Below are 16,870 nucleotides of genomic sequence, written 5' to 3'. Positions count from 1 at the left end.
TAAGTGCAGACACATACATGAGTAACCATCTAATGGGTAAAAATTCAGCTTTACTTTTCTATAAGTAAATCTAATTCTATCACAAATCCGTATTTCTTTCTAAAATCAGAAAACTTGATAAAACTTTCCCAAGTAAACTCAGTAAAAGCATTGCTCAGTTACTTTAATATCAGACTCAGACAATTTTAAGGTTCTTCCCTTCTCTGCTTTATCCCCCGAATGACATTTGAATTCCAGAGGGCTTGCACCCGTGTGTGTGTGTGTGTGTGTGTGTGTGTGTGTGTGTGTTTCAGTGTTTGTGGTCAATTGGCATTCTTTGTTCTCCCCTGCTATTTAAATTGTCTTTCCTACCCTTTGAAAATTGGCCCTTATGGCCACTACTGCTACTGTCTGTGTTCCTAACGTGGGTTTAAACTTCTAATAGTCCATTAGTGTTCTCAGCTGCTTCCAAGCCCGCTTGGGGCAGAACACTTTCAGCTCTCACCATTTTACTAAAAGCCTGAGAGAAATTTAAAGAAGTGTCTCATGCTTCTTATGTCTTGGTTCATTATGTTCCTCCCTTGGTACTTTCCTATGAAATACCAATGCAAGGCTACTGCCACCCTGCAATCTCAGATGGGAATCAGGCATTGCTCCTCTCTCTTGAGGCTTGTTATTTAATCAACATGCACCAGAATGATCATTTGGATTGACCGGGCCTCTCTCCCAATTGCACAATCCTTGTACTATTCTGGTTGTTACGTATTTAGAATCATGACTCTATTCTCAAATACCCAAAATCAAAGAAAGCTCAGTCACCCCTTAGCTCTCCTAGATGTTGGGGGCTCATGGGTACAGGAGCTGAAGTTTCATGCACATAACTCACTGTTGCTTTTTCTTTGAAGTAACTCTTTTCTCCTAGCCAGCCTTTATTTAGTCTCTAGTATAGAGCACTGTGCTTCTTCATCTATTCTCGTTCCATTCTATTGTTTATAGCACCAACGTCATGCCCAACTTCCTTTGGAGCTTGGCCTCTTGAAGCTCAAAAGAAACTGGATCTTGAATGTCAATACCCTTGACTTTATAGGCTACCTTCTCTACAGTGATGTTTTATTTTTAGAAATTCAAAAGTTGAACACTGACTGCTCTGCTTATTTTCTTTTTTTGTATTCTCAGCATAAAACCCCACATCCTCTCTGAAGTGATACTTGCTACTGAATGAATAGGAGAGGAGATGGTAGGACTCTGGCTAATATCTCAAAATTTCATCCTAACATATCCATTAGGGTGATGAGTCTGTCTAATTTCTCCTTTTTTAAAAACACAAAATTAAAGCTCAGAAGTTACAGAGAAGCAACTGGGCATGATGCCTTCAAAGTCACGTTAATTGTAAACTAGTATGTAATGTAACACAGGGTCATGAGCAAATAGTTCTTATGTCACAGTAAATCACGTTAAGTATAGAAAGATGGGCTTCTTATACAGACTTAATGAAGTGTTTTGTTCCTAGGCATTCTCTAATGTCCTTTTGGACACAAAATTATTTTGCAATTCCTAATAGAATCCCAGAACCCCTCATCTCTGCCCTGGCTTCACACACAGCAATGGGACTGGACTCATATTTCTTCATAACCCAGTATCAAAAAGAGCAGAAATGAAAATAATTGAGATCTGAAAAAAAAAAATGGAGACTGAGAACACCTGTAAGGTTGGAAAAACAGAAATGATTAAAAGTAGCAGCCCTGGGAGGTCTAGTGAGAATTCAAAAGGGACCCACTGAGTGTCTGGGCAATGAAGCCAGTTCTCTTCTGCAAGGCAAGCAGATAAGGTAGCTCCGCAAAACCTTTGTTTTTCAATTCTCCACCAACCTCATCTGGACAGTTTGAATTTACCTGTATGTGTGCTCTGTCTAGGTACCAGTGGTGAAGGCGGTACTTTACAAAGGAAAGGAAGTTCCCTCCCTCCATGGACATGGGTAAATGCCTTCATTGTGGAGTGCAGGCCTATAGAGACCCCCAAGGAGAACCAGGGATATGCACGTTGGGATTTCAAAAAAGAGAATTTCAAATGAGTTATGAATACCTGTTTCTTTTTATTTTTCAGAAACTGAATTATCTATAATAATAAAAACATAATATGCTAATTAGACCAATGGCCAAACAGTGGGACGACTATCAGGACGACCATCAGGGATCACCCTATGACACCCACTGTGCCAGGCCAGCCAAGGCAGGTGCGATGCAATTGGTCAGGGGCCTGGCCATTGCCCATGATCGCCCCACAGAGGAAGGCTCAGGTCACTGACCAGTGGGCTGTGGCAAGTGGGTGGGGCCTCCTTCTGCTAGGGAAGCCTGGTCCCGGGTGCCAGAGGGAAGCTGGTGCCGACAGCCAGGGAAAGGAAGGCCTACTCTTGCACAAATTTAGTGCATCAATGATTTGGTAGAAATACAATATTTAAAAGAAAGAGAAGATTTTAAATTTTACTTGTTACTTCTATAAAATAGGCTGTAGCCAGAGAGCTATAAACACTAGATATTGAACCCACAACCTAGGCATATCAGGTTGACACTTTAACCAACTGAGCTATCCATCCAGGGCCTATAGCTACTTTTATTGATCATGTTAAGTTCACATATTCCCATGTCAATAACTATTCATTTGCATATTTTTGTGATTGAAGTTTTACATTATATGAGTACCATATGTTTTATTAAACTAATCAAATATTGGAGGTATTTAGATTGTGCCTGTTTGTTTGGCTATTATACTTCCAAGTAAAGTTAGCAAATTAAATATATGTGTCTACATTCACTCCCCAAACAACAGTGAGGGAATTTTTAAAATATATATATTTTTTATTGATTTGTCAGAGGGATAGAGAGTTAGAAACATTGATGAGAGAGAATCATCGATCAGCTGCATCTTGCACACCCCCTACTGGGGATGTGCCTGCAACCAAGGTAAATGCCCTTGACCAGAATCGAACCTGGGACCTTTCAGTCCGCAGGACGACGCTCTATCTACTGAGTCAAACCAGTTTCGGTGAGGGAATTTTTTAAAAGCATAAAATCACAGAATGGAATGAACAGGAGTGGAAGCAATAGCAATCTAATTATGGAAACAGAAAAGCAAATAGGGGTTTAGCAAACCCAAGAAAATGGAATCTTAAACTAGCAGCAGGGAAAGCTAAAAACGCCCTTTCTACATTTCAGAATTTCCCTAAGGCTTGGGAATTGGGAGCACCAAATAGCCCTGAAACTGAGACGGAAGAGATGCTAAAATAATAAATCATTACTTGAAATTCTGCTACAGAAGCACCATATCCCTAGATCTCATCACTCCCACTGCCAGGAAGCCGCTTATAAGCCACACCAGCCAGACTGAAGATTCCTTCCCTGGAGAGAGTAGACAGGGATTCACCTGGGACACAGGCATAGTTAAACATGGAAGTTTCATATGGAGTGAAGTGAGACATAATGGATGTTGGGGTTCTTTTCCTTCTGGCAGCCAACCCCTCTCTTTCCAGATTGGAGGCTGGGAGTCTTCTCTGTGGAACCTGACCAACCTAAGGGAAAAGACTTAAAGACTCTGGAATCGCAGTTTTCTCAGCTCAACTGTACAGCCAGACCAGCCTACGGCAAAGTGCAGTGTTGTTAGTCTCTGCTGAAATGATCACAACTTCCAATCAGCCTCTCCTTGCCTCACTCTTAGGTGCGGTCCAGGAACCAAGGATCACCAGAGATCTGAGGGAGGCCTTTATCATGACAGAGGGAACTGAAGCCAAACAGGAAAAAAGAACATGTTGGCCTACACAGGGGGGGGAAAACTTTAGAAAGCAAAAAACAGGCATGAAATTTTAAAACATGAGAAAATACTGCAATCATGAGAGAAGAGGGACAAATAAAAAAATTCATAAAACAAAAAAGATCATTAACACTGTGATGGCAAAAATGAAAATGAAAAACTCAGTAGGAGGGCTGGAATATAAATTAATGAAAATTTCCCAGAAATAATAGCAAAGAAAAAAGAAAGGATTGTAAATGAAAGAGAAAAGGTCATTTTTTTAAATTACATACATGTTATTTTCAAAACTTGAATGTCAAGAGCAAAACTCTCGCTATTAAATAATAACAATGCCAATGCAAAACAACAATATAAGAAATCAGAACTATGGACATATTAACATTTTTAGCTACTAAATGAGTCTCTTTTGTTGCTGGTGTAGATTTACTCAGAGTCCTTGGACTTGCTGTACAAGACTTTGCAGAAGACTGGAAGCTAACAGATGCTAGCATGAGCAGGAACATGATTGCTCCTAAGGAGCAATGCAGCCAATTCGGGTGCCAGAGTGTTACATCCGTCATCACAATGGACTCAGAGAAGCTCCTGTGTCCCTTCACCCAAAAGGACTGAGAGTTGCCCAGATAACAGCAAAGTGGGAGAAGAAAACTGAAAGCTACGCAAGGGACTGAGGTGCCAACATGAAGTCATCTGAAGAAGTTAAAGACTGAAGTGAAAGCTACTTCTTTAATCATGTTCCTGAAAAGGTCATTTTTATCTATGATAGGCAATTATTTGGTAGAAATATTTGAAAGAAAGAGAAGATTTTAAATCACTAAACCAGATTTTGCAGAATGAGATAAAATCAGAAGAGAAATCCATTTCTAAAAGGTCATTAAGTTTAAAATAAATATTTATTCCTAAGTGCCAGCACATCAAGGCAGACTATATTAGTGAGTGATCTTTCTGAAGTAAGAGTGTTTTATGCCTAGTGCCAACAAAGTGAAAAGCTGGGCTAACTGGCAAATTATGTTCCCAGTGCACCTGTCTTCCATGAGAACTGAAAAGGCCTAAATGAGAAATGAAGACCAGGGCAGAGAATGTCCTCTTTATGTAAATATCTCCAGCTAGTCTTTACAAGCTCTGGAAGGGTTAGATGGAGTGAATAAACTCTCAACTCCTATGGCTGCTTCTATGTCTACTCTCATTCAGTCAAGAGAAAATATTAACCAGCAGACTTAATTAGCTTCTTCCTTTTGTTTCTTTTATTACTAAAATTCACTTGGAATGTCCTTGAGATGCTATATCTTATTAAGTGCTGAGAATATTTGGACACAATCAAGTATACCCTATCAAAGTGAAATGGAGAATTGAGACAATTAAGAAGAAATCCTACACTCCATATTTCACTTTCCCTAAAATAGGCATGAGTTGAGACAAAAATATTAAAGTATTCTGCTTCATTTTATATCTAGTCTTAATCTTCCTTGCAGAGGAAGACAGAGAGCAATATATTGCCAATAATTAAAAAATGTATTGATTTTAGAGAGAGAGAAGGGAGAAGAAAGAGAGAAGCAGTGATTTGTTGTTCCACTTATTTATGCATTCGTTGGTTACTTCTTGTATGAACCCAGAACTTTGGCGTATTGGGACAACAATCTAACCCACTGAGATACCCAACCAGGGCTTGCAAAGTAAATTTGATCCAGGTCGATTAGCAGTCATTTCATCCCTTGGTGTTCAGTAGAACCACCTACACATATTCCACGCCACACCAATTCAGTCAAAGTCTCTGGGTATAGGGCAATGGCATCAGTATTGTTTAAAAGCTATTGAAATGATTCTAATGTGCAACATTAATTGACAATTACAGATAATCAAATCTATAATTTGGGCTAAATAATACTTTGAATGACTATATTTATTTAAAAGCTAGCAATGTTAGGATAGCTAGATATTAATAAAGGAAGGGAGCAAAGGGAATCAGACATTATTAAGCCTAATAAACTAGGGAGATGAATCAGACCATAAGCCTGCTTCACTAAGAAGCTACAGCTTCACACAGTCCTCAGGGGACTGCTACATCCTTAGTACACCATACCTAATCCCCAAAGTGGGCAGAAAGGATAATTACCAGTCATTACCCAGGATTACCAAGGGAGAGATAAAACAATAAAGGATAAATTCCTCTCCTAGGCACATGCCAAGTAGAAGCCAAGATGGCATAGGAGGAGGTGCTTCTACTATGAGGCATGCATACTAGGAGCCTAAAGGCCTGTCTATCTAGTCTGGAAAAGGTTCTGATTGGATAAGGAACACAGAACTTTGGAAGATCTGGGAAATGGATTGGTGAGCGGAGGACCCAGCACCAGCTTACAGGAAGGATTGGGAAGTTGGCTGGTTAGTTTGAAAGAGCACCTGGTCCTTCCCAAGCATGAGATTCTTTTTTCTCTTTGTCTTTCTCTTTGTCTTTCTCTTTGTCTTTCTCTTTGTCTTTGTCTTTGTCTTTCTCTTTCTCTTACTCTTTCTCTTTCTTTCTCTTTCTCTTTTATTCTCTTTCTCTTTCTCTTTGTCTTTCTCTTTCTCTTCCTCTTCCTCTTTCACTCCCACCCCTCTCTTTCTTCTTTCCTCCCTCACTCCAGGTAACATGCACTTGCCATGTGCCCCATTTGTTTGTAGCAGCCATGCCGGCCTAGCAGCCATGTGGCCCCAAAGTGCAAGCCTGGGTACAGAAACATAGAGCCGACCAGAGTGCAGCTGGGAATAGAGACTAGCTAGCCAGACAGTAAAGGCTGAACTGAACTAAGCTTTGACATGGACTAAACCAATGGCACAGAATTCCTGGACTTTAGCCTTTCTTCTGGGCTTGATGAAGACAAGGCTGGACTTTTCCATGGTGGGGCAGTGCTGGACCTAGTACATTTGTGTCTGCTCCAGCTTCAATACATCTTACTACCATACCTCATCCTCCCATTGTGGTCCCCAAAATGCTTTTCTTGTGACACTGCAAGGACCCCATTTCTACTGGTAACAATAATTGTGACTACATACTTTCTTTGAAGCAATGTAGTCATAGTGCCCAAACAGATGACTGTACCTTGGAAGCTTACAGGCACTTAGTTCTCTTCCTTAGTTTCTCAGCACCTAGGTACAATTTGTTGGGAATTGGAGCGGGGACTGGGGACTGACATTTTTCTTGGAATACCTATCTGACTTGAAGCAAAAGACTAATATAAGTAAGATTTCTATTGGGTTGTATGTATATTAATTCTATATCTAGTTATGTATCTTTATAGAAAGACTTTAAAATTTATTGTTAGGGCATTAAGTTGGGCTCCAACATTCATTAATAAGCTCTGGGAAAAAATATGGGCTATTTGACTCTTAGTAAGAGGGCTAGAGCCCCACAGCAATGTGTGAGCAAAGTATCACTCCAACTTAATGATTTTTTTCCTAATTGGCTCCAAGGAAGTTATATATATATTTTTTTCTTTCAGTAATTACCCTGTATTTCCCCCCTAGGCTCAGTGGCATTTTCTCTAAAGAGATAATAATAGAGCTAGCCTAATAGTGGAAAATAACCTCGGACAGCCTATTGGAAATGCTAAGAAGCAGGAGATGAGGAAAAGGAAGCGGTTGGGGGAGAAGAAGAAAGAAATGAGAAGATAGAGAAAAGGATGATGATGGCTGTGACAATGCAAAAGGAAGAAGGAAGAAGAGAGGAGGAGAGTGGTGAGAAGGAAGAGGAGCCAACACTAGTGAAGAGATTTAATAGGGTTTCTTATGACCTCCAAGGGTCCATGTTAAAGTCTGCAGATTCCTGTTCTTCACACTATCCCAGAATCATAATGGGAAGGGGGACGCTTAGAAATTTGAATTTAAAGAAGCATTCCAAGTGAGTTTTGTAATAATAAGCTGTTTGAAAATTATGGCCTACTATACGCTGGGCACTAAAACCAGAGGTGCTGTCCAATTTAACTCATTTATTTTTCAACCTTCCAGTCTTACCAAAAAAGGGTAATAATATTTTAAGTAATAATATTTTAAGATAATATTTTAAGGATAGTATAAACCCAGAGACATAGTGATCCTGAGATTAAACTCAAACAATAGGCAGTTCTCTTTGATGCATAGCCAAGAAAGGGACAAGAGAAGACAGACCAATAATCGTGACTGCTAGCCTTTCCTGAGCACTAAGGTGGGTCACATCCTGTTCTAACTGACTTACATGATCGAGTCACCTTCAGTCCTCATAAGTAGTAGTCAATATTATTTCCCCTGCTTCAACAGATAAAAAAAGCTGAAGCTTCAGGTTAAGTAAATGGTACTAATTAACAATGCTAATAAGGGGCAGAGAGGACTCACACCCTCAAATGCTCAAACTATTAAAAGTCAAAACATTGCATACAAATAGAAATAGAAGCACTGCAGGCCAGGTTCCGATTTTAGGTCTGTAGTTTTAATTATGCAATCTCTGATGGTCTCGCCTGCTTTGGATTTAGGTTACTTGTCTGTGAAATGGGATTGGTAACAACGGTGTAATGAGAAGCCAGTAGAATAATGAAATCATTGTGAGAAGTACAAAGTAACATATAAATGTCGGTTACCATCATACTCCCATTGAAGTATGGTAGCAATCACCTCAGGTGGAAACTGCTGTTAGGGTACTTATTTGTTTGCTAAAACAATAGAAAATTATTTTGATTTTCTGAATTTATGTATGCTATCCCATTACTCCATTCGGATTAATGGAGTAATGGGATAGCATACATTGATTGTGATCTCACTGGTCATCGAAACACATTTCCTCTGGGAAGTTCAATTATCCTAAATGTCTCAGTAACCACAGATAACTGAGTTTCAGTTGACTCAGTGATCCCAGAATCTGGACAGCACAATTATTCTAAATTGTCCAGGTGGTCGGTCCCAGATAATGTGTTTCTGTTGACTCAGTGATTTATAGATACTTTAGATAACTAACTAGCTGTTTCACTTCTGTAAAATCTCGAAACAGGTTCCTCATTCCAGACCCTAAGATATAATACATACCTTTGTGATATTCTGCCAATATAAGCCAGGTGTGGCAAGCAAGGTGTTTGGGGCTGCGAGGTCTGGAGTACTTTTGCTCCCTTGTATGCCACCAAACAGTTTATTAACTCCATAATTTGACAAAAAATCAAATTGTGGAGTTAATAAATGACTCCATAATTTGACTTTTTTGAGGTGTCCTTAGTAAGATGGGGGTTACACTACAACACCATAATCCTGGTGCACATGGGCTGGCTCTAACCGTACCCACATAAATTTAGGAAATGGAAATGAAGTAGTGTGTTACTATTCAATTACAGGTAGGATCACAGGCTAGTTCTAATATCACAAGGACAAGGTGGAAGGGTAAGTAAATTTTTTAAAATCCTCACTAGAGGATATGCTTTTATTGATATATCTATCTATCTATCTATCTATCTATATATATATATATATATATATATTTGTTTTGTTTTGAGAGTGCAAGAGAGAAACTTTGATGTGAGATAAACATAGATTGGTTGGCTCCCATACATCCCTGAAAGGGAATCAAACCTGTAACTTAGGCCCTTCCTGGTTTGGCTCAGTGGATAGAGTGTCAGCCTGCAGATTGAAGGGTCCCAGGTTTGATTCTGGTCAAGGGCACATGCCTGAATTGCGGGCTTGATCCCCAGTAGGGGACATGCAGGAGACAGCCAATCAATGATTCTCTCTCATCATTGATGTTTCTGTCTCTCTTTCCCTCTCCCTTCCTCTCTGAAATCAATAAAGATATATTTAAAAACAAACAAACAAAACCCTGTAACTTAGGTATGTGCCCTGTCTGGGAGTCAAACTTGCAACCTTTTAGTGCACAGGACAATGTTCCAACCAACTAAGCTACCTGGCCAGGACAAAAGTAAGTAAATTTTTAAAAAGGTGCCCCCTTTGACTATTCTCTCTGTGAGCCTCCCGGCCTGACCACCACTCCTGATGTTGACTGTTGGACACACTGACTCATACTTTCACACAATACTTTTCCATTATACTTACTGATAATGATGTTGAGTCTATGTGGCACCTTATTTTTTTAAGGTGCCAGTTTTAAAGAATGTGTTTAGAGGGAGCAACACTCTAGGTCTTCCTATTACCCTTAGTCACTGTTTATCCTCCACCACGAAATCAAATCCAACTGCTCAAATGGGTGAAGTCAGTTGTGGAGCCGTGGGTAAATTTCTTCACTAATCTGCATTGCAGTGAACTGGAGCTAATCAAATCTATCCTGCTTCTCTCAGCAGGCTTATGGGAAAAATCCACCAAGAATAAGCAAAAGTAGGATATAAAAAAATAAAAAAGGAAGGGGAGCACATTAGAAACTAGTGAGTAGGCCAAGAGGAGAGAGACATATGAGAGCTGGATGCCAGAGCTGAGCAGGTTTAAGCTCTGAAGTCATCACTCTATCCAACGTGCCTCCACAACCACACAATCCTCTCCCCACTTGAAAACATTTTAATGACAAACTGGTGATTTCAGGATGCTATTTTCTCAATAAAAATAACAATCATTTATTTGTACTGGACAATGTTATAGGCATGTTTTATATACTCGCTGCATCAGGCAAGTTACCATTACAGCTGCATCAGGCAAGTTACCATTTCCTCATTTTACAAATGAGGAAACTAAAACAGAGAAGGGTCAAAAACATGCCCAAACCTCCCAGGTGATCGGTAGGAGAGCTGGGATTCAATCCTTGGCAGTCCAGCTCCAGAGTTGGCGCTTACCATTGTGTTCCTTGCTTTCCAAAAGAGTGTCCATCTAGAGTTTGGGCCCAGTGTTTCAAATGATGTGGGTTTCCAGTCAACTCTTAACTCACCTTATAAATAAAATGAAAGCTACTCCTTCTGCGTTGTCCATTAACAGCAACAGCACAGGAGAAACTGGATCACCCGCCATGGCATACCACAAAACATTCGCACACTCATTTTCCCAATCCCAACCTTCACATTCCCCGTGTGCAGGTGTAGCCCCACCCTAGATTTCTGATTAATCTGGTCTAGAGAGTCAGAAGAATATGAGTGACCTTAAATTGATCCCTCTGCCTTGTTAACACCACACCTCCACTCCACCCCTCACACACACAAGTCCATCTCTTTTCCAAGTTCAGGACTAGGAATGAACTTGTTGCCACCTGTTAGTTTCTCCCTGGGATGTGACAACCCTGACCTAGCCAAAACATGTTTACTTAAGATACTAGACCCACTGGTGTTTGCCTAGTTCTTGCTGTGGATAAAGAGCTATGGCTACAGCATGATCAGGTCAGAATAATATCGAAGAGTCCATGGGAGGATATGGGAAAAGAGCTGCAGACACAAATGCGCAGAGGAGACAGGCAGATGCCATAAGGAAATGGAGTAAGTCAGGTGTAAGAGCAAATTGCCGTCAAGCACTGATTCCCTCTGCTATGTTTTGTCTTCCCACTTTTGATACAGTTAAGGATACCTACACTCTGTCATAAGAAAAAAAAAAAGTGGGTGTAAACATTACTGCAGAAATTGAACTTTGTCTCAGTGTTTGAGAATGTTGAAATGACTGTTGCTATAAAGGAATTCAGAACCCATATTTTCCAGTTTTTAAAAGAAGTTGGGAAGCCAGATTTTTATATGATATCTAAGTTTAAGTGTCCGAAAACAATTTAGAATTTTTAAAGGAATGTGCTGTGGATCAATTCTGCTTTCACAGATTTGTTTTCTCTTTCCAGCTAGAGGTGATCAAAGAGGCCCAGCAGGGCAGAGCAGAGAGATAAGCAACTGAGAACAGAGCTGTCCACCAGCTTAAGATCTCCCACCCCTCCCAGCTGCAGGATTGGTCATCTTCTGGCTTTCTTTCTAACAGAACCACTGAGGAATAAACAACATGGATTGATCTAACCTACTACTGCTTCTCATCTCTCTCTATGGAATGCTGGAATTAATCTGCTTATGGTTGAAGAACTATACTGAAGCTATAAAAAATGGGCAAGAGAAAGTAGGCTTCAAACAACTGTCTCTAATTGCAGCTAAAAGAGTGGGCCAACCTTCATTCCAAAGAGGACAAGCAACAAATAGAACCAGTGATACTGAAAAGCAATCTCGTGATATGTGGAATAACAAGGGTCATGAATACAAAAATCCATGAAAGTACAATTTCAATTTTCTCCAAAAATAAAAAAGAAATTTGGATATTTTTAGTATACTGTATTTTCATCATGACTTCAGCAATTATTTTTAATAAAAATATTATTTCTTAATTAGTAACTTTATGGTTGACAATAACCTGGCCAATGCCACTTTAATCAAGTGATCTGAGATAGGGTCATTAGAATTAGACATGTGGATATTCTATACCTCCTGAATCAAGGCACTGAAAACAGCACACACCATCACTCCTTGCTAAGAAATGCTTAAATCCAATCTAATCATAAAATAAACACTTGAGCTGAAACCGGTTTGGCTCAATGGATAGAGTATCGGTCTGTGGACTGAAAGGTCCCAGGTTCGATTCTGGTCAAGGGCATGTACATTGGTTGTGGGCACATCCCCAGTAGTGGGTGTTTAGGAGGCAGCTGGTCGATGTTTCTCTCTCATTGATGTTTCTAGCTCTCTCTCCCTTCCTCTCTGTAAAAAATCAATAAAATATATTTAAAAAAAAAAAACTTGAAGAGGATCTGTAGGGTAGCTACTATTATCATATAAATATTAATGTCCTGGTTTAACTAATTGTACTATAGATATGTAAAATGTAAACCTTTGGGAAATTTGAGTGAAGGGTATACTGTGTAGTGAAAGCTCTGTGTACTGTTTTTGCACCCTTTGAACTCTAATATTTTTTTAAAACATAAAAAGTTTTTTTAAACATAAAAAGAAATTATCTTTTTTTTCATAACCCTACTCCCTATATCTATTTTAAACAATTTTAAAGAATTTAATTTAATTTAATTACATGCTATCTTTCTATAGCATTTTATTTTATCTACATTAAGTAATTCAACATTAATATTTGATTTTAAATAAAATCAAGATCTCAGACATCCTGAGAGGCTAAAATTCAGTCAGGGAAATAAAATTAGTCTTACATTTATTTACACACAGATAACAGAAACATAAAAATAGTGTGAGTCACATGTGCTGCTATTAAGTCACATTTCTAAGCTGTGACTTAATAGCAGCACATGTGATTACATATAGAGATTCTAGTAAACTATTATTTCAATAAATAAAAAAAGAAAGCTATTTCAACTCTAGGCTGCAGTGGCAGGATCGTTCCCAAAAAGAGGTAAAATTCTTGCTCTAATCAGCACATGTATGGCCAATTATACTACATTTAATTCTGAGTGCCATATTTTATTTATTTATTTAGTCAGTTAGTTAGTTAATCCTCACCTGAGGATATTTTTTCCATTGGTTTTTAGAAAGAGAGTAAAGGAGGGGGAGAGACTGAGAGAAATATCGATGTGAGAGAGGCACATTTATTGGTTGCCTCCTGCACGTGCCCCAATCAGGGCCAAGGATCAAGCCAACAACCTAGATATGTTTCCTTGATTGGAATCGAACCCCAGATCCTTCAGTCTGCAGGCCAACTGGCTAGAGCATAGGTGCCATATTTTTAAGAGTCTCATGCTCTACTGACTGAGCTAGCAGGGCGAGACAGGTGCCATATTTTTAAATGTATGTTAAAAAGTTTCTGTCTAGATAAGAGTAACCAGAATGCAATTATTTTTAAGAAACTAAAGATGTTTAACCACTAGTAGAAAAAAGTTAGGTAAAGTCTGAAATGTTGTTATATAAAAAAGAACTTGGGATTCACCAGTATGGTGCTACAAAGCAAAATCAGTATGCTTGCCTAAAGGTAGGTAATGAGGAAAGATCTATGTCATGATGAGGAAGGACTTTGTAATCATTTGAGCCAATCAAAACTAAACAAAGGGCTGTTTGGGGAGACCCAAAATTACCTAACCACTTGAAAATATTTGCAGGGATGTCATACATTTAGGCGAGGGTTAACTAGGTCAATGCTCCTCAAACTTTAATTGCATATGAATCACCAGGGACTCATTAAAAATGCAGATTTTGATTCAGTAGCTCTAGAGTGAGGCCTGACAGACTGAATTTCTAACAAGTTCAAAAGTGATACCTATCATGATGGTGTGTGGACCACACTCTGAGAAAAATGAACTAGAAAGCTCTTAAAGTCACTTTTCAATTCTGATAATCTCTAGTTCTCATGGGAAAATGCACTTCAGGGAGAAAGCAGTTATATCCTGGGGTCCCCATGTGAAAATGGCAGTGTTTGAGAGCACAGAGGAAGCAGGAGCATTGCCTGGAAACAGAAGCAGGAATATTCCAAAACTCATTTAGTAAATTCATATTTTAAAATAACCTCTTCCACAAAGCTGGGTGTGTCACAATCTCTGACTAAACTATATTACAAATCTACAGTAATCAAAATAGAATGGTATTGACAGAAAGCCAGACAAACAGACAAATGAAACAGAATTGGGAGCCCAGATATAAACTCATGCATATACTAGCAACTAATTTTCAACAAATGAGCCAAAAATGTACAATGGAGAAAGGAAAATCTCTTCAATAGTATTGGGAAAACTGGAAAGCCACATGCAAAAGAACAAAACTAGACTGTTTTCTGACTCCATACACAAAAATTAAGTCAAAATGGATTGGAGACTTGAATATAAGACCTAAAACAATAAAATTCATGGAAAAAAAATATAGGAACTAAACATAGATCTTGGTATCAGAGGGGGTCTTTGTGAACTCGACCCCAATGGCAAGGAAAGTAAAAGTAAAAGTGAATAAATGGGACTATATCCAACTAAAAAAGTTTCCTCACAACGAAATAAACCATCAAGAAAACAAAATTGCAACCAAATGAATGGAAGGAGTTATTTGCAAACAATATCTCTGATAAAGGGCTAATAGCTAAAATAAATAAAGAACTCATAAAACTCAACAACAACAAAAACAAACAAGATGATTAGAAAATGGATAGCAGACCAAATACACATTTTTCCAAGGCAGATATATAAATAGCCAACAGATATTTTTTAAATAATAAAATATAAGAGAAATGCAAATCAAAACTAAAATGACATATCACCTCACATGCTGTTAGGATGGCTATTATAAATATTACAAGAAATAATAAGTGTTAGAGAGGATGTGGAGAAAAGGGAACCCTCATGCACTGCTGGTGGGAATGTAAATTGGTGCAGCCACTGTGGAAAACAGTATGGTGGTTCCTTATAAGAATATTAAGAATAGAGCTGCTATACAACCCAGCAATCCTTCTTCTGGGTAGCTACCTGAAAAATTTGAAAACACTTATTCATAAAGATATATGTACTCCTAAGTTTGTTGCAGAATATATATATATATATATATATATATATATATATATATATATATGGCTAAGCAACCAGCCAACTGGCCTACCAACCAATGGGCTGGTAGGTCTGATGTGCACTGACCACCAGGGGCAGATGCTCAATGCAGGAGCTGCCAAGTGATAGCAACTTTGCAGAGTGACCTCTTACACTTGGAGACACCTTGGGGAATGTCAGACTGCCATTTCAACCAAATCCCCGCAGGCCAGGCCGAGGGACCCCACCTGTTGGAAGGACCATGCTCACTCTGCAGACATCCTTTGAGCCCCGTTGCCGCCCCACGTGCAGCTGGCCTGGGAGGGACTGCAGGAGGTTGGCTCCAAGGGGTGTACAGCCCATCTTGCCCAGTGCCGCCCTGCCAGCCACCTTCTAATTAATTTCCTTTCAATTTTCATGAATCCATGCACCAGGCCTCTAGCTATTTAAAATAGTCCAAACATGGAAATAACCCAAGCATCCTTGGATTGATGATTAGATAAAGCAGATATGATACATATGTACAAAGGGATACTACTCAGCCATAAAAAAAGATGAAATGTTGCCATTTGTGACAACATAGATCAATCTTGAGAGTACTATGCTAAGTAAATTAAGTCAGATGGGAAAAAAAATATGAACTGTATAATTTCACTAATATGTGAGATAGAAAAAGCAACAAATAATCAAAACAGACAAAAAACAACTAGTTCTAATTCAATAAAAATTATTAATAAATACTTATATATGACTAGATTTAATTATCCATTTTCATTAGAAATGACTGGTCATTTTCAATAATTGTAATTTACAGCACTCATTTCTTCATTCTAATAATTCAATTACATATTAAATTCAAGACTTTAACTGTTTATCTAGTTCATTCAACAAAAATCCTTTATAATTAGTTATCTACCTCAGAGAATTCCAGTGTAGAGACTTTGCTTTATTATTCTCTTACCCCCATTCCTATAGAATAGAACTTCCCAACTGGTGGAATTATAGATGTCCCTCAGTATATTCATATTTCTCAATTCAAAGTAATATATATTCAATTTTAATATACTGCCCAAATATTATATTTTCTTTTCTTTCCAAAATTGTTTTATATAAAAAAAACGTAATGAGCCCTAGCCTGTTTGGCTCAGTGTATAGTGTCAGCACGCAGACTAAGGTTCCTGGGTTCTATCCTTGGTTGCAGGCTCCATCCCCAGCCCTGAGAATCTCATATTGATATTTCTCTCTGTCTCTCCCCCTTCCTTCCACTCTCTCTAAAAACCAATGAAAAAATATCCTTGGGTAAGGATTAACAAAAATAAAATAAAATGTCTTAAAAATGTAATGAATCTCTCCCAAGCCCTATACAGGTCTCCCCAGTATTCACTTTGTGATAAATTATTGAGCAAATTGTTCTGGGCACTTTAGTGTAAATACTTCATTTCACAGGGTTTAAAAATTTGTTTTATAAGACTAAAGAGATATGTTGATCTATAGGTCTTTAAATATATTCTTACTTCTTGTTCATACTAGCCTTGCTCTTATTTGGGGTATAGAATATTTATTGCTCTCCAAGAAAACTTAATAAATAATTAACTGTATTACTGGGCAGATGGGAGCAATCATGAAAGGCATGATACTCACTGGATAATTCACAATAGAAATACAATCTTCTTCAGTTTCTTAATTATC

The sequence above is a fragment of the Pipistrellus hanaki genome, assembly GCF_964339955.1.
Source record: "Pipistrellus hanaki genome assembly, chromosome: 4".
Classification (NCBI taxonomy): domain Eukaryota; kingdom Metazoa; phylum Chordata; class Mammalia; order Chiroptera; family Vespertilionidae; genus Pipistrellus; species Pipistrellus hanaki.
The sequence above is the reverse complement of the archived record's forward strand: the minus strand, read 5'-3'. Positions refer to the sequence as shown.